Source organism: Triturus cristatus, chromosome 8 (genome assembly GCF_964204655.1).
Source record: "Triturus cristatus chromosome 8, aTriCri1.1, whole genome shotgun sequence".
In the NCBI taxonomy this organism is placed as follows: Eukaryota; Metazoa; Chordata; class Amphibia; order Caudata; family Salamandridae; genus Triturus; species Triturus cristatus.
Genome location: NC_140591.1, coordinates 931,262,408 through 931,287,503, shown reverse-complemented (window position 1 = coordinate 931,287,503; position 25,096 = coordinate 931,262,408). Strand labels below are relative to the sequence as shown.

At 42.0% G+C, this 25,096-nt stretch overlaps 1 protein-coding gene across 14 annotated transcripts in view; it reads right to left on the bottom strand.

Moving 5' to 3' along the window:
• DMD (dystrophin) overlaps positions 1 to 25,096 on the bottom strand; it is a 7,596,173-nt gene that overhangs the window by 3,568,608 nt on the left and 4,002,469 nt on the right. The gene's annotated exons all lie outside the window — the stretch shown is intronic.

The following is a 25,096-nucleotide window of genomic DNA, read 5'->3' as shown; positions in this document are numbered from 1 at the left end:
TCTTGCAGAAAATAAGTTATCCTAAGTAATGAATTAGTCCGTGAAATATTGAAATATTTCATAGGTTTAACTTCAGATGTGCTTCTAAAATTTAGCGCATTAAAATGAGATGGTACCCCTCCCAAAACACAATCTCATTACAGATGGCTGGACGCACTTGCTCTTGCAGTGTTGGCATGATATTCTACCATTTTCATTCAAAGGCCTGCTTTTAGCTCCCAGGTAGACGCCAAACAGTATTGCCCACATGCAAACTGAAGTCGGAAATCAACTCATGTCACTTTCCTAATGACTGTCACTTAACTGTGTTGTCACGAGGTGAGAACACTGTACAAAACACCACAAAAGAATGAAAAAATGTATGATCATTGAGTGCTTACTCTTAGAGACATGGGGTAACAAAGCTCACTGAACAGCCGATGTCTTACAATTGGTTCATAAATTCCGTAGGTGCACCTCAACACATTAAATTAGCTTACCATCATTTAAACACAAGATAAAATGATGCAAATTAATGTATTATTTACCAATAATTATATAGGAATATAGACCTTAATGATAATGTATTTTCATTGTGAGTTGTGGGATAAAATATGAGCTCCATCCCCTGTGTAGGAACACCTACTAAAATACTCTTTTATTGTCAATAATTGCCAATACAAGGTGCAGAATACGTGGAAAACATATATATCTATATCTATCTATATATATATGTGGGGGCGCGTTTGCAGAGTGCTGCAAGGGGGGGCGTGGCCTCCGGCGCGATGCCGGTCTTTTATTTATTTTATTTTTTAAGAAGGAGGGCTGTGTGGCCCCCTTTCTTTTTCTAATTTATTAGCCCTGGGGACCCCATCCCCCAGGCCCTGCACCCTAATTTTTTTTGTTGAAAAAAATTAATTTGGCCCTCCCAAGACCTTAATCGGCCCCGGGGACCCCAACCCCCAGGTCATGGCCTTTTATTTATTTTTTTATTCTTGAGGAGGGGGGCTGTGTTGCCCCCCTCCTCAGGCCACTTATGGCCCCGGGGACCCCATCCCCGGGGCCGGCCTTTGTTTTTAAAAAAAGTTATATTTATAGAAACACCTAGGACATGCTGGACAAACCGTATGTACCTATCACCATGACGATTTGCGTGATATTCATTAAAAGGTGACTATGCATACAATGAATCCACGTAGAATGTATTCACACCGCTAGTGAAGCTCTGACATGTCTGACACCCTACCGTGCCTAATCCCGGCGCCCCCGCTGGTGGGTACTCTCCAAGTAGACACCCTTGTCGTTTATTTATACAAACATGGGTAGCTATTGACGGGCGCATTTAATACACATGCACACCAAGCCATTCAAAGGGGATTCGACAAAAATTCGACCAAACTATGCAAGAAACCCCCTCACGGTTAATAAAACACACATCCACCGCCGGATGTGTAATACTTTTTATTTTACTCTCTGGAAAGGAGACAAACCTCACTTGAGAGTCACAGCCCATGTCCACTGTAACACCACCCCGTGAATATGTCATGCCACACTTGCCTTCGCACGGGTTAGATTGCCCCATCTAACGTGCCTTCCTCGATGCCTATGTTATAAAGCACAGCGCTATGCCATACATATTACAATCTGGGATCCATATCTTTGTCACAGTGCATATGCAATGCTACACTACCCAGCACATATTTTATATTACAACTTTAGAGACTACTTAGGTTACACAACACTGCCCTGTGCATATTCCACTCCAAGGCACATATCACATAGCAAGCGCTAGTGCCTGTGCTATCTCGCGCTCTCCAATGAATCTGTCATTGTGCACAATGTATTGCATATTATATTTCACGCCCCGGTTCATCTTATATCACACTTTTTGGTGCATAGTTTATACCATATACTATATCTAGTTTTCGTTTTCAATCATGCTCTCACTATGTTCTATATAACACTGCGTCCACCTACCCTTTTCACAGGCATTACATTTTGCGATGGGGGGTGGAGGGTCAGGGGATGTTTCTGCCAAGTGAGCCCGGAGTCACAGTACCAAACGTCCTCTTCTTCCTGAATAAAAGTGAGATTATGCTGCATACTTATTCATATTTTAAGTAGTTCGCACAGACACACATTTTAAAAACAATAAAGTTCCTAATACCCACCTTCTATGAACAGTTAGCTTGCTGCCCCATCCACCTCCTCCCTATCCTCTGTTGTCTGAATCCATGGACTAGCCTCCTCCCTCCTGCCATGCATGGTCTGATGTGCTGCCACTGCCCTGCATTTAGCATGATGTACCAGTCCACTCATCCTGCCCTCCATTGCCCAATTCTATGGCCCATCATTGACCTCCTGCTTAGCCTCTGTGCTTTGCTTGCTGCCCCTATTCTCCTTCCCCCTGCCCTCCGATGTCTTTGTGCATGCCCCTGCTCCATCCTTTTTGACCACCATGTTCCATGGACCTGCCACTCCTATCTACTCTGAGTGTTCTGTTGAGCTGCCACTCCCCTACCACCTGCCTAGCATTGTCAGATGACTGTAACCTGTCCCTGCCACCTCCACCCTGCCTGTCCTCATGCCATGCCCCTATCCCCTTCCTCCTGTCCTCCTAGGTCCATTTTACTGCCACACCCTTCTGCCCTTCCTGGTCTGTTGTGCTGCTACTGCTCCTCCTGCCTGCCCCGCGCGGTCTGGTGTGAGGCCCCTTCCCCTGAACTCTCTTGTCTGTGCCCAGGTCCTGACCCTCCCTTCTATCCTCCATGGTCCTTTGTGCATGCCCCTGCACCCTCCTTCTTGCCCATCATAGCCATTGTGCTGCCACTAACCCTCCCGCTTGCCATGCATGGTCTTCTGTGCTGTCATGGCCCCTCCCACCTTCCCTGTGTGGACAGCTAGCTGCTCCTGACCCCCTCCCACCTTCCCTCCATGGTCTGTGTGTATGCCATCATAGTCTCACTGTTGCTCTCCATGGTGTGTCTTGTTTCTAGTGCCCATCCTGCCTGACCTCCATGGTCATCTTGCTGCTCCTGCCCTGCCCCCTTGCCCTCAGCCCTCTGTTTCCATGTGCAGACCCCTATTCCCTCCCTCCTGGCTTGTCGGTTCCATTGTAATGCCCCTGATCCGTCCCTCCTGCCCTTTATGGTCTGTTATGCTGCAGCTTTCTCTCCTGTCTGTCCATTATGGTCAGCTAGCTACCATTGCCTCTTTCCCCTCTGTTGTCTGTTGTCCATGTGCATGGTCCTGTCCCCTCCCTATTGCTTTCTATGGATTGTTGTGCTGTACTCCCGTCCTGCATGCCCTGTGTGGTGTATTGTGCTGCTGCAAACCCCGATGCCTGCCCTGTAGGGTCAGTTTGGTGCACCTCTCAATGTCCCTCCTGTCCTCTGTTATCCGAGTCCATGTCCCTACCCCAATTACTCCTGCCTGCCATGATCCAATGTACCATACTTGCGAACATTTTGAACTTGGTAAGAGGGAGATTTTGAAATAAAACTGGGGTATTGATTTGAGTTACATTGAAAAAGAGAAGATTGTAGACAGGAAACAGATCAAGTAAAGCCCATTTGAGCTTAAAAACATTAGACGTTTCCTGGCTGAAACGGGTCTGTTGGCATGTATGGTTGTATGACCACTGCCTCTTCCTTCTGCCCACAATGGTCTATTATATTGCCACAGCCTCTCTTGCCAGTCCTGTATTGTTAGTTTGTTGCCCCTGCCCCCCTTTCCACTGCCCTCCATAGTCTGTTGTGCTGCCACTGCCCTTCCTGCCTGCCTAGTGTGGTCAAATTGTTGCCTCTGCACGCTCCTACCTGCCTTCAATTTTCAGAGTCCGTGTCCCTGGCCTCTGCCTCTCAACAGTATCCCAATGAACAACTAGATTGCTAACATTCTATATTTATTACAAAAGTGTGGAATGCCTGACGTCATCTTGATGTAATCAAAACTGTAATGCCTAGAGCATTTCCTTTAGAAATTACATATATGAGAGGGTCTTATTTGCATCAAAATTATGGTTAGTGCTCTAAAAAACTAAAATGAGGACATATTTTCTGAGTTTTCAAATAGCGACAAAGAACTTTTAAATTATTTGTAATCTTAGTTTTTTTTATCCAGTTGACCACTTGATTAAATGTTGCATCCAAGGGGAGAGGGTGTGGTGTTACTTCCAGAGCTGCAGACTTTGCAACTGGGGAACCAGGTTGGAGTTTCTGCTTCAGCTCAACATTCTGTGATTCTGGTCAAATCACTTAATCTCCCCATGTCTACAACCAAAATGAATTTGATCTTGTGTGATGTAACCAATGTTCATGTAAAGCACTCCAATACCTGACAAGTCTGCACTATATAAAACTGCAAATACACAAAAAATAAGTGTTTTGCACACTTCTGTCATTGGGCTACATTTGGGCTACATCTGGGTGTTATTTGGGCTACATTTGGGCTCTTTTGTCTCTGGTGGCCATTTTAGGAGATTTATTTGTTATGAAGTTTCCTAATTTCCTCATTTACTGCAGTCTCCTCAGTAGGAAATACTTTCAGTTTTTTACTTTGATTCCATCAAGAAGGCATTCAGATGTGTCACACATTTTCCATAAATTCTGAATGTTAGCACTCTAGTTGTTCATTAGATCACTGTAGTAAAGCTACTGCTCACCAGGCAAGTCTGCTGCTGGTATTCAAAGTGCATGTTTCAGTCTGCATGTCAGAATGTTTTTATGAAATAAAAGAGGATTTCAGAAGTCAAAATGTGCCCTAGTTTTTCTTTCTGCAGCACTAATCATAATTTATATGGCAAAATGAACCCCCTCATTGTGTTCCTTTGTAAATTAAATGTTTTAAGTGTTACCACTTTATTCCAATCAAGATGGCTTCAGAAGTGCCATACTTTTGTCATAAGTAAGACTGTTAGCGCTCTAGTTGTTCTTTAGAGCACTCTGGGAAGCTGCAGTAGAACACAAAGGAATCAACTGACAGTCTCTGCCCTTGTTGGATGTACATGTTTTACTGAGAATGTCAGACTTCATGTCATGCCCCGCGGTTAAGCCCTTACAGGTAGTGAGTATATAAGGGGCGAAGAGCGTGTAAACGCCGCTTCGCGTTATAGCATTGAGCCCCATTTCCGTCCCAAGTGCTTTTGCCTGACTTCCTGTAGCTGTAGTTCCGGTTTCCTGTTGTGAGTCGCGGACGATTCCCGGCTCCGGTGGTTGTTACGTTGTGGATCCTGTCGTTACGTGGTGCTGACGGGGTCCTCTCTCTCCAGGATATTTGGCGAGGGTTACCCGTTTCCTCTGGTTGTAGCATCTTCCTTCAAGTAAGGTCTGCTGGCTGTTTGGATGTACAGGGGTTTCCTGTCTCGCGTCGCTCCTTACTTAAAGATTTAGAAAGAGATTGGCGGAGCGCATTCTCTCTTGCCAGCGCTTCCTATCGGGGTGTCTTCAGACCATCGCCTCGCCTCTCAGAGAGTTATACTTGAAGCCTTATCAGGCGTGTGTATAGTTGTAGTTTTACCTGCTGTTAAGGTAACTCCAAGGCTGTGCATATTTGGAGTCTTTTCCTTTGTGTAATTACCACGCCCCCAGTATCATTTACTCCCCTTCACCTTTATATCCATCCCCTTCGTCATCCTGAGCTGCTATCAGGATTCCGGTGGTGATAATTTGCGAGGACCATTGAGCAGGGGGTTAGGTTTCCCACTCTTCTTCATAAGAAGCAAGCTGCCCGCAAAGGAACTACTACTTAGAACACACCTGCTTGTTCCCACAGACTCATACATAGCAGCTGACGATATTCCCGGTAGGTGTTGGGGAAGTACAGAATTGAAGGAGCACAGGGGGCGATACAGAGATATTCCACTAACCATCTTTATATTACAGCTGGGAGACCCTCTTGTTTGTCCTGTTACGATCCATCACGCTCCTGCTGTTCCTCCCGCCAGAATCACCCATCAAGACCTGCCGGATTCCCCCACCTATCCTTGTTTTGTTTCCCTGTTTTCCCCGGTGGGTTCTCCGCACTCTAGTGTTTGATAGAGTCGGGGAAACACGGGGGACGACTGTGGACTTTTCTTCACGACTCCAGACGCTCCTGCAGAACATCCGCGATCCTTACACTTCATTCTTACATGACTGAGAAAGATAATGTGAATTTACAGAAAATATGCTCTCAGTTTAGCTTATAGATCACCTTCCAAACCTCTGTGGGAAAAGTATGAGAAAATAGTTTTTTCTCAAACATGGTTCGTGATATCACAGCAGAAGGCTTTTTCACATGGTAAAATCACCTTAGAACACACCACAATTCCTAAAATGAGTATGGTACCATCAACAAATGATTTATAATGTAACTAAAGTCTTAAAACCTTCTATTAACTGCAATGCTTTTTGATGAGGTGCTATCATGTATATTGGTCCCAAGATGGCTGCCAACACTTCTTGGATGAAGTACTGACAGCCAATCAGATCTCACGATGAGATGTGTGGTTAGGCTCCGCCCAGATATGTATGTGATTTTACTTTTGATTTTCTCAGGAACTACTGAACAGATTGACACCATATATGCCAAAGGCACGTGCCTGACCTGAGGACTACCGCTTTGCCAAATGTCAAGTAATTCTGTTCAGCCGTTCGGGCTGTACCTTGGACTAAAGGTCCCTATGGAAAATTGCATGGGGAAAACGCGTTTTGGGACCCCCCTTTTTTCTCAGCCCCCGCTTGACGAATCCCCCCGAGACTTTCAGGGTAGGAGCAGAGCGGAGCGCCCCACCTATTTTGAAAATTTCGCGAGGATTCGTAACCGGCGCCAAAGTTATTCCAAATAGAATGTTGCGGATTTCCTATGGAAACACGGTCCTAACTATAACTATCTACTGGCGACCGCCAGTAGATAATATATATATATATATATATATATACATATATTACCTACAGGCTGTCGCCAGTAGGTAGTTATAGTTAGTACCTAGTTTCCATAGAAAAAGCATTTTTTATTTTGCTTATAACTTTGGCATCATTTGACGAATCTCCACAAAAGATCTAAAACTAGTTTGCCACTCACTTCAGCTGCTATCTTGTAGGTGTCTGGTTGAATCGTCAAGTGGGGGCTGAGAAAAAGGGGGGGTCCCAAAACAAGCTTTCTTCATGCAGTTTCCAATAGGGTTTTTCAACACTACTACAGTCTGAACCCCTGAACGGAATTACACCAAATTTGTAAGAAAGCTAGATCTTGGTCCAGAAAGAGCTCTTTTTGTAATTTGGTGCAAATCTATTCAGCAGGTTTGGAGTTATTAAAGAACAAAGATTTCTGTACATATAAAGATGCAAATCTGGCAGATCTCATGCTGAGATCTGATTGGCTGCCACCACTTAAACCAGGAGGTGGTGGCAGCAATCTTGGAACTTGGACTACACTGAGTCCAAAGACAAAACATAAAAAAGACAAGGGGGAAGGGTAGGAATAACCTGACCACCTAGGCTTGATGTGGGGGTCCCACAGGGACACTACTAGGGGCTAAAATGTATTTTGTTTTTTGCATTTCCTTAAAACCAAGATGGATCTGCAGGATTTTTTTAAAAAAAAAGCATGGAGTGGATTATTATATATAATTGGGTGAGGGGGCACATGTGGCCCCCTCCCCAGGCTGATTTTGGCCCCGGGGACTACTACCCCCCCCAGGGCCCGGCAGTGAAAAATTAAGGGGAGTGGCAATTTTTGCCTCGGGGACCGCCACCTCCATGGCCCAACTGTCAATAAAAAGGGGAGGAGGACAACACTACCCTCCCCCTCCCCAGGCTGTTTTCGGCCACTGGTATCCCAACCTCTGGGACCTGGACATGCAGACAAATGGGAGGGGGCCCATTAATGGCCCTGGGGACCCCATTCCCCTGGGCCGACTCCAGCTATGTCCCGGGGTGCCCACCCCCCGGGGCATAGCGGTTTCCCTGCACACACTGGTGTGGGCAGGGAAACCTGTGTTTGCTCTTTCTTGGCAGGAGCAATTTCAAAGCTTCCACCAAGCGAGAGCAAACACTAATTACGTTCCCAGCGGTAGAGTGGTTGAAAAATGCTCCCAGCTGCTGGGAGTGGACATTACATCTGACACTGAAGAGAGCAGTGAAACATATGTAAAAAGTGCTCCCGCTTGCAGGGAGCAGCATTTATGTCTGTGCCCTGAGGGTGCAAGCAAGGCCTGCTCCCGCTGAAGATGGGGAGCTGGCTTGGGCCACAGGTGCATTGGGGCCACCCCCACAGCCCCAAACATTGGTGAAGTGGGTGCCCACCCTTTATTGGCCAGCCCCGGGAAATCGGGTCCCCGGAGCCAGAATTAGCCCGGGGAGGGGACCCCCACTCACCTCATTATTTGGCCCTGGCCCCAAGGCTGATATTGGCCTGTGGGGGGTAACTGCATGCCCCTCCCCCTTTATCATATGGCTGGGCCCCAGGAGATGGGGTCTTCAGGATCAGAAAGTATCCAGGGGGCTGCACACCCTCCCCATTTGCAATATGACTAGACCCTGGGAGATGGGACCCTTGGGACCGAAATCGGCCCCTCGTAAGTACAACAGTGTGGCCTAGGAGATAGGGTCAGCGTAGAGTGTTTAAAAAAAGGTTGCTAAGGAAATTGAGGTAAAGCAGTCTGGGGAAAGGGTTCCAAATTCACTGTACTTTGAAACTACAAAGCAGAGTAGTTTAGAGAAAGTATAGATTTTGAAATACAAATGTCCTAATTCAGTACTGGCATAGGATCTGAAATGTAGCTATGAAATGATAGCACTGATATTGTAAATATTTGACAGACTCCAGTATGGTTTCATGATTCCATAGCAAAGTTACACAGGGGGCCGTATTCGGCACTATCAAATTGGGCTTCAGAAGACTAATAAGGGGTTAAAAGACCTGACCAATGAAACCTGTAATAAGAAAACAAAAAAATTAAGGAAATGTTTTAATTTGCTAACTACATCAGTATCATTGGAAAAAGAGAGGGAACAATGTAATTACTGTTTTTTTCTTACAGAGAGTGGTACATTTTCCATGAGAAGTAATTTGAAGTGAAAGTGTGTTAAAATTTGAGGATAAACAAAGCGTTTTCACATGTATGTTAATAATAGGGCCACTGATAATTTTAAGATATATATAGATATATATATATATTATGAGTTATGAATGGTAATTAAATATAAAACACAGTTAGACTATTAGTTACATATCCTGTAAGATACCTTAAAAGGGCCTAAAATAATTGATTATATATGAAGTTAAGTGCCTATGGAACTAGTCAACCATTTAACCACTTTAGAGCGCGTATATCCAGTTTTCCTGCTAGGCTGAGTTGACATACAAAACTTGTTGCTAAGCCTTAAACTCCTCTTCTGCTACATATAAGTTATACCTGAGATAGTTAGCTAGGCAATCGGGAGGGAGCTATCTCCTTTTCTACTACATATAAGTCACTCCTGAGGTAAGCTGTTGGTAGGCTGTAGGTTAGAGAGCTTTCAGCATAAAAGATAAGATGTTTTTTCAAGTCTGATTGAGTTATGGGCACACTTGCACCCATATGCCCAGATATAGATTCACTCTCCTACTCATACTACAACTCAGAAACCTATGTGTAGAAGTATAGACCCACTAATACACCAGTCACACAGTGACAGGGGCAGTTAAACATTCACACACACACACATACAGCTTTTATGTATCCAGCAGTAATGCAGACAATTGCAGACAGTTAAATGCCCCAAGGCTCACTCACACAGCCAGTAAGCAATCCATTCAGCCCCTTAAATACACATTTAGAGATCCATTGAGTAACTATGAGAGCCAGAGAAATAACAACATACTTACTTACATAACCAATAACACCCACATAGGCACTGAGACACTCATTTAGATATCGATGAAGATCTGACACTAACAAGTCATCCATCCAGACAATCTGGCCTTTAAACCTATCTCAGGCCTGCTACAGTAGAGTATATGCAGTTACCCTGCTAGGCCGAGTTGACATTCAAAACAGGTTGCTAAGCATTAAACTCCTCTTCTACTACATATATGTCACTCTTGAGATAGGCTATAAGAATGTCATAGAGGAGGGAGCTATCAGCTTAAAAGATAAAACATGTTGTTTTAACTCTGATTGAATTTTGAGCAAACTTGCAGACCCATATGTTCAGTTTCAGATCTACTCTCCTACACATACTACAGCTCACATACCTTTGTGTAAAAGGATACAGCCACTAATACATAGGTACTGATCTATTCAGTCACATACAGCTCTTTTGTATTGAGCAGTAACGCAGGCCCTTGTACACATAGTTAAAAAACCCAAAACTGACTCACACAGCAAGTAAGGAATGCATGCAGCCACTTACAAGCACATTAAGAGATCCATTGAGAAGCTAAGAGAGGCAGACATATACCAACATACTTACTTATATATCCAATAACACACATAGGCACGGAGATGCTCATGTAGGTATATACTGAAGAATGGACACTAACAAGTCATCAATCCAGACAACTAGGCCTGTAAATGTATCTTGGGGCTGGTAGTGCAGAACCTGTGTGTGCAGCTTTACTGCTATCTTGACTTGGTATTTAAATGCCTTTGTGAAGTCTTTAAGTACTGTTCTAGGATATAGAAGTAACTCTTAAGTCAGGCCATATGTATTTATTTAAGAAATTAAATGGTTAAAGTATGTGATTTTATAATACAGAAACAAGATAAATATATGTATCTGTTTTATAGTTTGCAGAGTTCTACTTCTGGTTGAAAACACATACTTAAAAGGGCAAATACAAGAGAAAGAAATAGAAGAAAATATACTATCTCATTAAAACAGAGAAAGAAAAGGATAGAATGTGGACAATATGGTTAAAGCTGCTGGTAAGAAAATGAAGAGGTTTCTTGAAATAGTATTTGAAAAATTACAAAGTAAGCAAAGACTCAAATTAATAAAATGGAAATTCTGAAATCAACTAAGAAAAGGAAATAACTAAGTGACAGCAACACTAATAAGTCATACAGAAAAGGGGATAGTTTAACAAGGAGACAGAAGCAGTTTAAATAAATTAGAGCCAGAATAATCCTTAGTAGGGTAATGCACAATCGCATACAAACTATGAAACAGTATAAAAGGAGAAGAGAAGCAGTCAAACAAAAGTCATGTGTTGAGGGCGTAGTTGATAAGGCATTTGCCTTCAAGATGAAGCTATTTATTTAGATACTGAGCTGAATGAGAACACTCGACAAAATAGTGTTGTCTATGAGGACAAGAAGCCAAAAGAAAAGTTGTGTGCCCAGGATATTTATTCCCTCCCAATACCTGGCTTGCACCCATTTGTAGATTAATAGGTGTACGGAACCACCAGGAAGCTCTCCACATTCTTAGATCAGACTAGTGATGGAAGCTAGATATGTAGAGGAAGTCATAGCTAAAAAGGTATAGGGAAGGTGGAGACAGGCCCCTGTAAAGAAAAAGAGCTGTAGCAGTGTTTGCAGTGTTCAGCAGGAATCTATTGCGCTACTTTTCTCAAAGACTGCCGTGAGGGGAACGGCCAATATTCACCCTCTACATTGCCCTTACCCTGTTCTGCTCTGCTCGTCGCTGTGAGGGGATCGGCTGTGTGGGCGCCAGCTGCACCGCCAAGCTGCTGCTTCGCTGCGAGGGGACCAGCCAGGCAGCGGACCACAACATCCAGGAGGCCCTGCGCGGCGCGGGCGAGTGCTGTCATCGGAGGGCGCCAGAGGCCCTCATAGCCAGCGAGGCTCTCCCGCAGCGCGGGCTGCGCTACTTTTCTCAAAGGCTGCCGTGAGGGGAATGGCCAATATTCACCCTCTACATTGCCCTTACCCTGTTGTGCTCTGCTCGTCGCCGTGAGGGGAACAGCTGTTTGGGCACCAGCTGCACCGCCAAGCTGCTGCTTCGCCGCGAGGGGACCGGCCAGGCAGCAGACCACAACATCCAGGAGGCCCTGCATGGCGCTGGCGAGTGCTGTCATCAGAGGGCGCCAGAGGCCCTCATAGCCAGCACGGCTCTCCTGCAGCGAGGGCCAAGGGCGGACCCATCAGAGCCCGTAGGAGGCTGGGCTGGGCCACCCCTCCAATGTGTATCAATGGGTCAGCGCAAACATCTGGGCAACCCAGAACAGGGGGGATTAAAAGCTAAAATACCTAGAAAATCACCCTCTATAATTTCCTATTTGACTTTGACTGTGGGTGCCCTGAATAAGGAGATAGCCAACGCGGAAAAGGAACTGGGACTGTGCACAAGTGAATATCCTGGTGAGGGGTTTATGGCAACTGTAACCTTGTCACCTGCCCCGTACCTTTGGAGCCGGTGGTGCTGATTAGTGACCCAAATGTGAGGAGTGATGCCCTGCCCCCCGACACTGTTGCTCTAGAAGGTGTGGTTAGAAGTCAGAGGGCTCTTACAATGGCTGAAGGTAAGCTTGAAAGGGTCGTTACTGAGGGGCCTGTTGGTGCAAAATGCACTAATAGAAGTGTAACTAAGCGGTTTAAGGGCCCCAAGAACAGTACCTCCAAGACAGTCCCGGGAGTTGACGAGACCATTCAACAGACATTGCGGTCTCTCATTGAGGACATTTTCAGTGCCCAATTTGAATCAATATTGACTACTATTGCTAAGGATGTAATTGATGCTATGAACTCCTGTGTGGCTGACTTACAAAAAAAATGTGAGCGTTTAGATATTCTCATGGATTCCTGTATGAGAGAGAAAATGCGCCCCACAGAAGCTAACACTAATTTGGTCCAGCTACCTGCATCTCCAGTAGTAACTAGGTCCATTACTCGAGGGAAACATCTAGGCAGTCATCAACTCCCGGGAGGGGGGGGGGGGGGGGGGGGGAGTGTAAAGTTGAATTTTGGTGATAGGTCTGGTGTCCCCCAAGATTTGAGTCAAGGGGTTTCTAATGCTGTTCCTTGTGCTGTTCAATCGCAATTAAGTGGGCCGTCTAAAGCATCATGGGGGAATCTTAAACAACATAAGAATTATAACACCCCTATTAACAATAGAATTGATCTCCCCCAGAAGCTACGCCTCTGGTTGCAGTTCTTGTTGGGGTTCCTCCCTTAGATGCCCTGGATAACGAATTAACAGCGGCTTTGATGCGGAAAACCAAAAATTGGTGTGGTCATTATTGTTCTGGTCATTCTGAGATTTCTAATCATATCATAATGGCGAGACGGGTGTCCTGGGTTGGCAACCGACCCAAACAAGTTTCTGGCGACTGTATCGTAGTTAATTTCAATAAACCGGATATAGTGGACAGACTGTTTTGGGACGCTACTGATTTACATGGGGGAGGTATAAGGCCTGTCCCGCTGGGTTATTTTTATCCACCAGTAAGCGTAAATTACGCCCCTGTTAGGATAAGGGCTAAAAACACCATTCAGCCCTTGTTGTGCCCGATTCATTCCACAAGTTCTGTTCCTGGCCCTGTAAGTCTATGTGGGGGTGGAGTGGTGTCTCCTAAAATGTCAGGACTGTTGTTAGGGCCCAAGAAGGAGGGTCTACCACTCTCAAATAGATTCTCCCCACTTAGCCAGATGGCTATGAATGACTGACTAATGGAGAAAGAGGATTGTCCATCTGTATTAAGCCCTAACAACTTGGTTGGAATTGACACTGGGAGAGAGGTCTGCTTCTCTGCATTGACCCCTAACAATTATGTTGGAGGTGACATTGGAGATGTAAACCCCACCAACTGTAGAATCATTAGCTGGAATATTGCAGGCCTAAGGTCCAAAAGAGATGACCCAAACTGGCTAGAATTTATAAAAACATTTGATATAACTGCCTTCCAGGAAACATGGGATAGGGGGGATAACTTTTGGTTGGATGGTTTCAGTTCTTATTTCTTACCTGCTCGCCCTGCCCCGGCGGGAAGAGCAAAGGGTGGCCTTATGTTTCTTTTTTCTCTGAAAATAAGGGGATCTATAAAAAGGATTCGGTTAGACTCTTTTAATTGCTTGGTAGTAGAAATAAGTAACCCGAACTACCCAAAGCTACTTTTTGTGAATTTTTATAATTCTGGAGAGAATGATTTTACGAACCAACATTTGAGTAACTTGAAACTCTTTTTAGAAGACTATAGGGTAAAGCAATCCACTACTTATTATGTTTTGCTTATGGGTGATTTTAATATACACTTGTGTGATTCGCACTGTCTAGTTGATGATTATTATGGATATCATTTTGCGTCGACCCCCCCACTTTGAACATTCAGTGCGGGGGGAGGGCCTGGAGTCCCTTTTGACCGAAGCCAACCTTTTTGAACCCGGCTTTGCTAACAATCTTGAGCGGTGTCCCACATTTAAATCTAAGGCCAGAGATACCATCATTGATTATATATTCTTGTCTCCCATGCTATTAGGTAAGGTATTTTTTATAACGCCCGGGAGTCACCTTTTAGCGACCACAATCCTGTCATTCTGGAACTAGATAAAGCTGTGGCTTATTGGGCCATGGCAGAAAGAACTTGGCTCCTAGCAGTGTGGTCCCCTGTGATCAGGGGAGGAGACTTAGATGGTCTAAAGTTATGCCTGATATCTTTTTTACAGACCTGTGTGAGAAAAGCAAAGGTAATATTACAATATGTGTCGACCCCTCTAGTCCTCAGGATGCTGTACTTAGAGCTTTTGATGGTATCTGTAGACAGATAGCTTGTGATTTAACAGTCAATACTAAACAAAGAGCTACACGAGGTATAAGATGGTTTGATGATAATTGTTTGCGTGCTCACCGCTCCCTAACTTTAGCACTGAAAAATGTATCCCGTGATAGGGTTTTAATAGCGAACAGTATATGACAGCTGTCCATAGTTGGAAAGCAGAGATTAAGGCAGAGGTGTGGTACGCGTTATTATCTGTCAAGGTGCTAAAAGATAGTTCAAATTTTGGGCAATTATTAATACCCCTTTCTTCTCTGGTGTGGATAATGAGATACAGGAAAGTAACATCACAAAGGCCCAGTGGTTGTCCCATTTTGAGGCAATTTATGCCTCTAATGAGGCACTGGACACGTTCCCTAGGCCATTACCTAATCAAGCTACAGTTCCACTCGCTTTTTGTGAGGAGGAAATTAAAAAAAGCTATAAGCAATAAGGCTCCTGGTCCAGACTGCGTCCCTGCAGACCTCTATAAAAGTGAACCCAAATTTTGGGCGAAAATCCTGGTAAATGTCTTTAATGCCTCTGGTTCATTAGGGTTCCCTGCATCATGGTCCCAATCGATTATTTTACCAGTTTTTAAAAAAGAAGCACCATGGACCAGTGCCTCAATTTAAAAGAAGGATGTCTAAGGATGGCATTTATGGATCTATCCTCAGCGTTTGACCTGTTTAACAGGTCAAAGCTATGGAATATTTTGCTGGATAAAGGTCTTGATCCATGTTTAGTGCATTTTCTGGCTGACCTTCATCAAGATCTCACTGCCTCGGTTAGGATTCTCCAGGATGGTAAACACACAAGTACTTTTAAATCAGGCAGGGGTGTCCGTCGGGTGCATTCTGGCGCCCCTGCTTTTTACACTTTACATCAGCGACCTGGACAAGACTCTACTGGAGGCATCCTTGGATATCCCGCGTGTAGGAGACTGTCCTATCCCTGTTCTCCTATACACAGATGACGCTGTTCTTTTAGCACGTACCGCGGTAGGCCTCCAGTGGCTTTTAGACACTTTTGGGGCCTACATGCAGTCTTTGGATTTGGTAGTAAATAATGGAAAGTCTCACATTATGTCAACTCCTTTATCTGCAGACGCTGAGCAATCCCTGGGATATTTTTAACATTGCGTGTTTCCTGGTTGCTGCTGTGAGGCTCAAGAAAAATAGAAAATTGTTGATGAATACTGTCTAAATCCTATTGTTATCATACATGCAAATCGAAAAGTTTGAGAATTTTGGATATAATGAATTTTATAAGAGTGATTGTTTTATATATTTTGCCTAAATGTTTTTATCTATTTTCCATGTATGTTGTGTATTGTACTTTTATGATTTTAATTAATCAAATAAAGTGGATTGATTGATTGACATTGCTGTATTGAGAAGTTTTCCTGTGTAAGGTTTCCAAGCAAAAGTGAGAAACAAACAAAATCTGGCTTTGCAAAAATTAGATCCATGCAAAGTAAGCAAATATAGTAATTTACAGAGACATTCACTAGCATGCCTTTCAAAGAAAGCGTGTACAAGCACTTTTCATCACTTTAGAATGTTGGCTGTTCATCATTCTAAAATGCAAAAATTAGTTAGGAGGCTTTACTATGTAAAATCTCCTGCCCTTTGTGTGGGAGCAATGAATAGAGCTCCTTTTCATGGTACAGTGGCAGATGTGGAAAACCTTTGTGAGGATGTTCAGTTTTGTTTTTTTTTGGCCCTGAGCAATAGTCCAGAGAAAATGAGGAATTGTGGAGGTGTAGAAGAACACAGCACAGGTATTAGTGATGATGATTTTACAAAAGAGATAGGAAGTTTAGAACAGCTTCTTCTGAGAAACCAAACTAAGTTTGTATCTGTTGTTGAAGCCCTCCTTACAAAAGCCACGCAGGTAATGTAGTTGTATACTTAAACACTGAACAGGACAATAGAGATAAGTGGTAAGAATTTGGTGTTTATTTATTTGTAGAGGAATGATTTGTCGTGTTCACATGGCAGATTATATGCAAGTACTTTTACGATAAGTTAGAGGAATACAAGATGTCAGCTAGAGCAGTACATAACAAGTTAGAGTTAGTATCTATTCCAGAAGAGCTATGAAATTTGAATGTTTATGAATCCATTCTCATACAATCTGTACAGCCATTTCAGGCTATAGTTTGTTTGGAGCCTAAGACAGGAAAGCTGCTACCAACTGACCCTCAGAAAGGCCTTAAATGAAGAGCTGTCTACTTTCCTTCAGATTTTATATAGAATATTGGAACTGTTGGTTTACTCAGAGAGGATCATGAACAAGTTGTCATTCTAGTAAATGGTGTGCCTATGGAGAAAAAAAATATGCTAAGAGTTAGTGGATGTTAGTAATGCTAAAAGAGCAACATTATCCCTGGTTCAAAATAATGTTATTTATAAAAATGTTGATGTTATTCAAGATTTGACATATGTAGAAGATGAAACATTATCATCAAGTGGACAGACTGAAAAAGTAATTTGTTCCAGATCAGAAGAGATTTACAAACACTACAGCATCCAAAGAAGTCACTGGTGATTCTAGTGATCTCTTTCAAATAAGGCAAGCAAAAGGAGTGCCAGTGAGAGTGTAGGAAAAAAGTTTAGAAGCTTGCTGTTTTCCACAACTGTTTCCCACTGGAGAAGATGGCCGCTATGCTGACAACCCTGTACAGACACCAGCAGCTGAATTTCGATCAGCAAGATTATACTCAGAGGATCCAAGATTTCCACAGTGTATTCCCTATATATTCCATCTTCTGGTTGAGTGTGACTTGTCTGGACTTTCATATGCTGTTAACCATTTACTGAAGAGAAGAGTTAATCTTCAAAATCTGTCTGCAAAAGATTTTGTTTACAAAGTTCATGAGAAGGAATGAAAACTTGGAGTACAACTTGATTAATTTGATGGAATGCCAATGTGACACCAACGAGTATTGGTATCATTGTCATGGAGAATTGAAATGTATGTTACAAAATATAGGTGCACCTACTTGGTTTCTGAAATTCTGATACTCAGTTGTGCTGAGTACACCTGGGTTGATCTACTTGAACTTTTGCAAGAAGCAAACTCAAACATAAATTTCATTAAAGTGAAGACAGCAGGCGAACTTTGCTCCTTGGATCCTGCAAATGGTTGAAGATATTTTAACCACAGGTTTCAAGCCATGTTGTCTTTCATCTGCAACAAAAATAATCCTCCTCTTGGTGAAGGTACTGATTTCACTAGGTGCAAGAATACCAAGCAAGAGGTGCTCCTCATATTCGCATGCTGTTATGGATAAAAGATGTACTAAAGTTTGGAACAGATAGTGAAGAGTCTGTCTTTCCTTTCATACAACAGTATGCGACATGTGCCTCCCAAAAGGCATAGTGAAAAGGGCTTGAGACAACAAGTTCCACAGTTTCAAACTCAGAGATGTGGGAAGTAATGTCATCGAAAATACTGATGCAAAGGAACATTTTACATGAGATGTCGATTTGGATTCCCACGACCTGTGATTTCACAAGGAAGAGTGAATAGCTTAATATCTGCAGTCAGACATACATTGACATGAAAAACTTCAAAAAACACATAAAACCTGTGAAAAACAGGGGCCTCCAAATATATAAATGACTACAACCCTGTGATTCTGAACATGTGGAATGCAAATATCGATCTACAATTTATAGCAGACAACTCCATCAATGTTGCTCAATATGTCCCTTCATACATTATGAAATCAGAGAAGACAGAGATGAAGGAGATGTGGGAGTAGATTTCTACAGAAAAAAAGTTTACGAAATTGTACAGCTTCAGCCTGAAAATGCTTTCCCATAGAGAAATGGGCACCTCTGAGTGCTGTGACCTCCTCAGCTCAGCCAGTTTGTTCTCAAGGTCAAGAGGAATTGTTTGGGTAAGTCTAGACTTTGCAAGCACATGGAATACGGTGTTAAAGTATTTCCTAGAAACTCAGTGTTTAGCAGAACACTAGAAATTACAGTTATTGTGAAGACAAATATGTTGGAAACATACTATCCAAGAAGGAATTCACATCTTGCAGGCATGAGCCTTTATGAAGTACTTTAACACTACAGATACAAAAGGAATGAAACAGAAAATATACAGTTGTTGGGTGTGGTGGTTGCTTGGTGAGACATAGCAAAGACAATCTAATTAACCACAGAAAATTGAGTTGCCATACTTCAGACAGAAGACAGCTTTTACATTTGGCACTTCTGCAACTTTTCAAACCTTGGCATGCTGAATCAGAACTTCTTGGAGATTACAACGGTTATGAAGACTCTTTCAATGCTGCAATAAACAACATTCAGTATCCAGTCTTTTCAAACTACCTGGAAATGTTGAAAGATGTTATTAAACAGGAAGAAACTATTGTAGCTGAAGTAGCTAAAGAGAGTTAACAAAAAAGACAAAGTTCTGCACCACTGATCAGACAACTAATTATTCAAAATGAGGCAGCCATAGCCAAGAGTGAGGTGGAGACTGCAATGCAACAAGCTAGAGATGAACTTGTGCATTTTGAACACTTAGTAACACAACTAAACAACAAACAGAAACACATTTATATTGAAGTAAAAGATAAAATAATGGACAGATTTCTGCATGAGCATAAAAAATGTGAATGTTCTTCATTTAAGCCAATTCTACTATACATCAGTGGTCAAGCTGGCCCTTGGAAAACCTTTTTAATTAAAGGTCTCACTGCTTATCTACACAGGACTACAGAATCAAATTGATCATGTGTAGTAACAGCATCAACTGGATAGGCTACACAAATATTAAAGGAATCACTTTACACGACTACTTATGCTGCCTGTTGAACATGACAATAAGCTGGAATACCATAAGTTATCTGGTGAAGCGTGTCATGAGGTGTGAAGAGTATTGAAGATACTGAAACTTTTGATCATCAATAAGGCTCCTTGTTTTCCGTTTTTACTGATTTTTACAGATAAATGCAGACAGAAAATCATTTATTTTCTGGTCTGTATTTATTTTTAAATGTGGATAAAAACGGAAATTGGGTTGTTTTTTGAGTGATTCTAAATACTCTCTTCCAGACCAATAGCTGTGTGGATTGATAGTTAAGTGTTTAAAAAAGAAAGGCATTTTAGTAAAAAAGCTTAAACAGCAGTAGATATGCACAAGGTTGATACTGAAATCTGCATATTTTCATATTAGTGCATTGATTTAGCTTCTGCAGATGTTTATATCACAGAAACTTGGCAGGCATTCAAGCATGAGGGCATATTTATTAGTAAAACAAATGTGGAAATATACAAGTTTCTGCTTCATTTTTCCACAAAACCCAAACTAAATATGGATAAATACAGATATATTGAACAAAAAATAAATATGGATAAATACAGATGGAAATGTCAAAAAAATAAATACCATAAAACCGGGAGCCCTAATCATCGATGAGGGGAGCATGGTTTCAAACTTAATGCTTGCCTTCATAGACTAAAGAATGGTGCAGATTTTAAAAACAGAGCATGGCATGCTGTTTGGAGGAGAGCATTTAATTGTCAATTGGCAATGTAAATGTTTGTTTGAACTTTCAATACAAGGATCTAGTGAATAATATGTGTACAGCATCTGATGTGGGATAGGGACATATTCTGAAGGACATTAGAGTAGGAGTTTTCACTAAGAAGGGAAAACGTGCTTTGGAAAGTCAACTTACCAAGAAACTATTTTCATCTAACAACACATCATCACAATTAATGTAAAATTTCATTGAAAAAGACAACTCCATGGTCTGCTTAATACCTACACTTCAAGAATGCTCCAACTTCAATGAACAATTTCTGAAGCTGGAGTAAGAAGATAATTTGGAAATTACAGTTATCGATAAAATGGAATACCAGGGCGTAACAATACTGCAAACTGAGAAACTGTAAGCAAAATTGGATTATTTTGGAGTAGTCTGTGTCGAGGACTGCAGGATTAGAAAAGTGTTGATGCATGTGCAAAAAGTGTCAGGTAATTTTACGGCATAATCTAAATGTGGAGGAAGGCTTAGTAAATGGTGTTATGGGCAAAGTTACTGATTTCATTAGTGTTCCAAATAAGGATGGGGTTGAGTACTTAGCCATAAAATTTGAACAGATTGATGGTGTGATGCAGATTGGCTGATATATTGTAAGTTATTTGCTTGTAAAGAACCTATATGTGCTGGGGCAACAGTTTCCACTGTCTTTAGCATGTACTGTAACTAACCATAAATTTCAACAGTTAGGTGTAGAGGCAGCTTTTATTAATACTAGAAGTACAGTATCTAAAGAATGTATGTCATATGTAGCAGTGTCCTCAGTTAGAACATTGTACAGTTTACATTTAGTTGAATTTGATGATAAGAAAGTTAGTCCTGATGCAAGCTACGTAAGAGAGTATAATTGGTTAAGAATTCTATATGCTCCTCTTTTAGGTCAGTACCCTATTTATAAAATGAGGTAATCTGTCCAAAACAAAAGCTTACAAAACAGACAACTGATATTCAAGAAAAGGAAGCAAACCAGTTCAAGCTAGAAGACATTAAGAAGAAAATACAGGAACACTAGGGAGATATGGTAGGATACCAGTTGAAAAACAGGCAGGTGTCAACTGCTGTGCAAATGTTGTTCTCAATGTACTGTTTCATTTACCACATCTTGTAAATCAAATTGAAGAAAAACAAGATAAGAGAATGTGTACTGCACTGTATCATTTGCTCTAGTGTTTACTCAGTGACAGATCTATGATAACTTCTGCTTCAGGCATTCAAGACCTTTTATATATATTTAGTGGATCATTACTATTTACTCTCAACAAGACACACACTAATTTATAATGGTCATGCTTGGGGTACTAGAAGAAGAAGTATTACATATCGATGACTTATTTGGACTGAGATACAAATGGAGCCATGACTGTAAAACAAATGTTTAACAAATGGTAGTGAGTGCAATGCATAGTGTCACTTATGTCACTTATTTACAGGGCAGTACTGTGTAATTATGCCTTTTTTCAACAATCTATCCACTTATTTTTCCCCACTCTTTAAAGATAAAGCTTCATATAGTACATCATTTATGGTGTAAATATATGAAAGCTGGGAACAGTATGAAGGAAAAATTAAATATCTTACTATATTGTGATTTACTGTTACAGCATGGGCAATGTATACTGTTATGTTTCTTGAATTTTGTAAATCAAAGACTATCTGATATTTGTATTATTTTTCTTTTACAACAGGTTTTGGGGTGATATGTGTTGAGATCTATCAAGATACATCTAGTGCTACATCGTCATGCAGAGGTTCTTCATGTATAAAGAACAGTTGATATACCTTCTTACCAGTTTCTTTTACCAGGTAGGGATGCTAGAAAACTGCAATGCAAATGATTGCCACATTTATGAGCTCTAGCAACTAATCCTAATTTTCCCATACAGGTACTCACATATCTACATACTTATCCATACAGACACTCGCACACCCACTCACTCAGTTATACAGGTACTCACACACAATTACTCACCCATACAGCTACTCACGTACAGTCACTCACCCACATAGCACTCACTCACACACCCACTCACTCTCCTATACAGCCCCTGAAAGACACAGTCACTCACTGATACAGGCACTCTGCTATGCATGCACTCACCTGGTGCAGCCACTCACACACCCTGTCAGTCACTCATACAACCACTAATACACCCACTCACTCAGTCACTCAGGAACTTAGACACCCACTCATTCAGTCATTCAGTCACTCATGCACCAACTCACTCACTCATATATCCACCTATACTGCCAATCACTTACCCTTTGAGTTAGTCACACACTCACTCACACAGGCACTTCAGCATCCTATTACTCACCCATATAGTGGCTGAAGCAGCCACTCGCTCACCCATACAACGACTCACACAGATACTCACTCACCCATAAAGTTACTCACTCAGTCATGCTGCCAGTAATTATGCGGCCAGTCACTCATGCATCCTGCCAGTTATTTTATACAGCCACTCACACCCACTCACTCACCCATACAGCCACTCAACAATCATTAACTCACCATACAGGCACTCATGTACCCTCCCATTCACCCATATAGCCACTCACAGGGCCACTCACTGAACCAAGCAGGCACTGATACACATTCTCACACACTCATTCAAGTCATTAAGACAACCACTCGTTCACCCATGCAGCCACCAATCCACCCTCACTCATCCATTTAGCTACTCATAAAGTCTCTCACTAATTCATACAGCCAGTCTTGCTCCCTGTACTCATTCAAACAGCTAGTCACATAGCCATTCACTCACCCAGTTACTCTCACACTCACTCATTTACCCATACAGCCATTCATCTACCTTCTCACTCATCCATATTTATACTCTTACAGCTTCTCACTCACTCATGCAGCCACTCATTCACCCACCTTTCATCCACACACCCACTCATGCACCCTGCCACTCACTCATACAACCTCTAATACACTCACCCACTCACCCATACAGCCACTCAACACCCACTCACTCACCCATACAGGCATTCAGGCACCCTCTCTTTCACCAATACAGCAGTCACACAGACATTCACTCACACATACACCCACTCAAACAGCCACTCGCTCATCTACAGAGTTTTTCCAACACACACATTTACTCACCCATACAGCCAGCCATGCACACTCTCACCTACCTACATAGCTACTCATGTACCCACTCACTCACCCATACATCCACTCATGCACCCTGCTGCTTACTCATACAACCACTTACGTACACACTCACTCATTTACATAGTCACTCAGCACCCAGTCACTCACACATATAGTCAGTCATGCAGTCACTCGCTCACCATACAGGCATTCATACACCCTGTTACACGCCCATATAGCCACTCACACACCCACTCAGTCACACATACAGTTCCTCACATACCCAGTCAATTATCTATACTCGCAAGGCATATTCACACTGATACAAACATACGTATAACATGTAATTATTCTTTCCTGAACCAGAATAGGTGATTCTAAAAAAAGTTTTTAAAAAAACCTTTGTACATTTTTTGTATTTTTATAAAGAATCGTGAATTTTGGTTTTTTTAAAGCTTTTTGATAAAAAGGTTGAAACACAGAGCATTGTAATAAAACAAGAAAACTTACACCAGAAACGGGGAGAAAAAAAATTAACGCTTAGGAGTGTTTATACTTTGAACAATCGCAGGGACTAATTGCTCCCCTGTGCACAAAATTGACTTGCATTTTAGGCAATGCTGGATAGTTGCAGCAAACTATGGAACAGAATGAGGCAGTTCTGGATTAGATGATGTTCTTGGTTGTGCAGTATCACCATGAGCTGCTTGCTCTCTCTTCTTTATCTCTCTGTCTGTTCTCTAAGAAGGCGGGTTGGGTGGATGGTGTGCAGGTATTTCATCATTGATAATGCCCTGCATGAATATTTCTTCTCAGGCCCTAGTTGAAGCTCTACTTCTATAAAGGATAAAGGATCGTAACTCATGGGCTTGCAAAAAACAAAGCAATGTGTTTTCTTGGGAACTTCAGATTCAAAAACAATCTGAAATCATTCATGAAGGTGAATGCATTGGAGAACTACTAAAGAGTTAGATGTAGTGTTTATGAAAAATGCGCTATTTTTTGCCATTTTGTGCTTAGAAAACAATCCATCGTTCTCCCAATAAATTAGTAGTGCAAATCACTTGAAAGCTGCACCCGTTTAGCCCTGTTCCATCCATATCAGTTGTATACAAAGGGCTTCTCGACTTTCACCAGGTAGATGGGTAGCTTACTAAAAGAGCTCCTAGTGCTTTTCCCATTGATATTGGTGACATGTTGTGATTCTGAGCAATATGAGTAACTCTCCAACACACAAAGGTGCCCTTTCTTCATATAGTTAAGAAAAAAAAACTTGTTTGCTGGAGATTTAACTCTTTGTTCTTTTGTTGATTTTTCTATAAGAAGATTCATATTTTCACAAATTTCTGGATACAGACATATGAGGAAGAATCACATTCCATTATACCCACTCACACAGCCACTCATACATTCTGTCACAGACCTTCTCAGACACTCTCATACGCACTCGTAGGCCCACTCATGCTCTTATGCACCCACTCACAGACACGGCCAGACACTCTCATACCAACTGTACCAACTGACAAACCCACTCAGCTCTCATATTCCCACCTACAGAACCATTCTCTAAAGAAACAAAGGTTACAGGATTCATTATAGTTATGTTTTAATATTGAAAAGAAACATAAAAATTCACTTAAAAAAACAAAGGTTACAGAGATGTTATAGTTAGGAAATAGAACTGAAAAAACTTTTGAAATTCACTGGAAAAAACCAAAGGTTACGTGGATGATATAGATAGGAAATAGACCTAAAAAAGCCTTAGA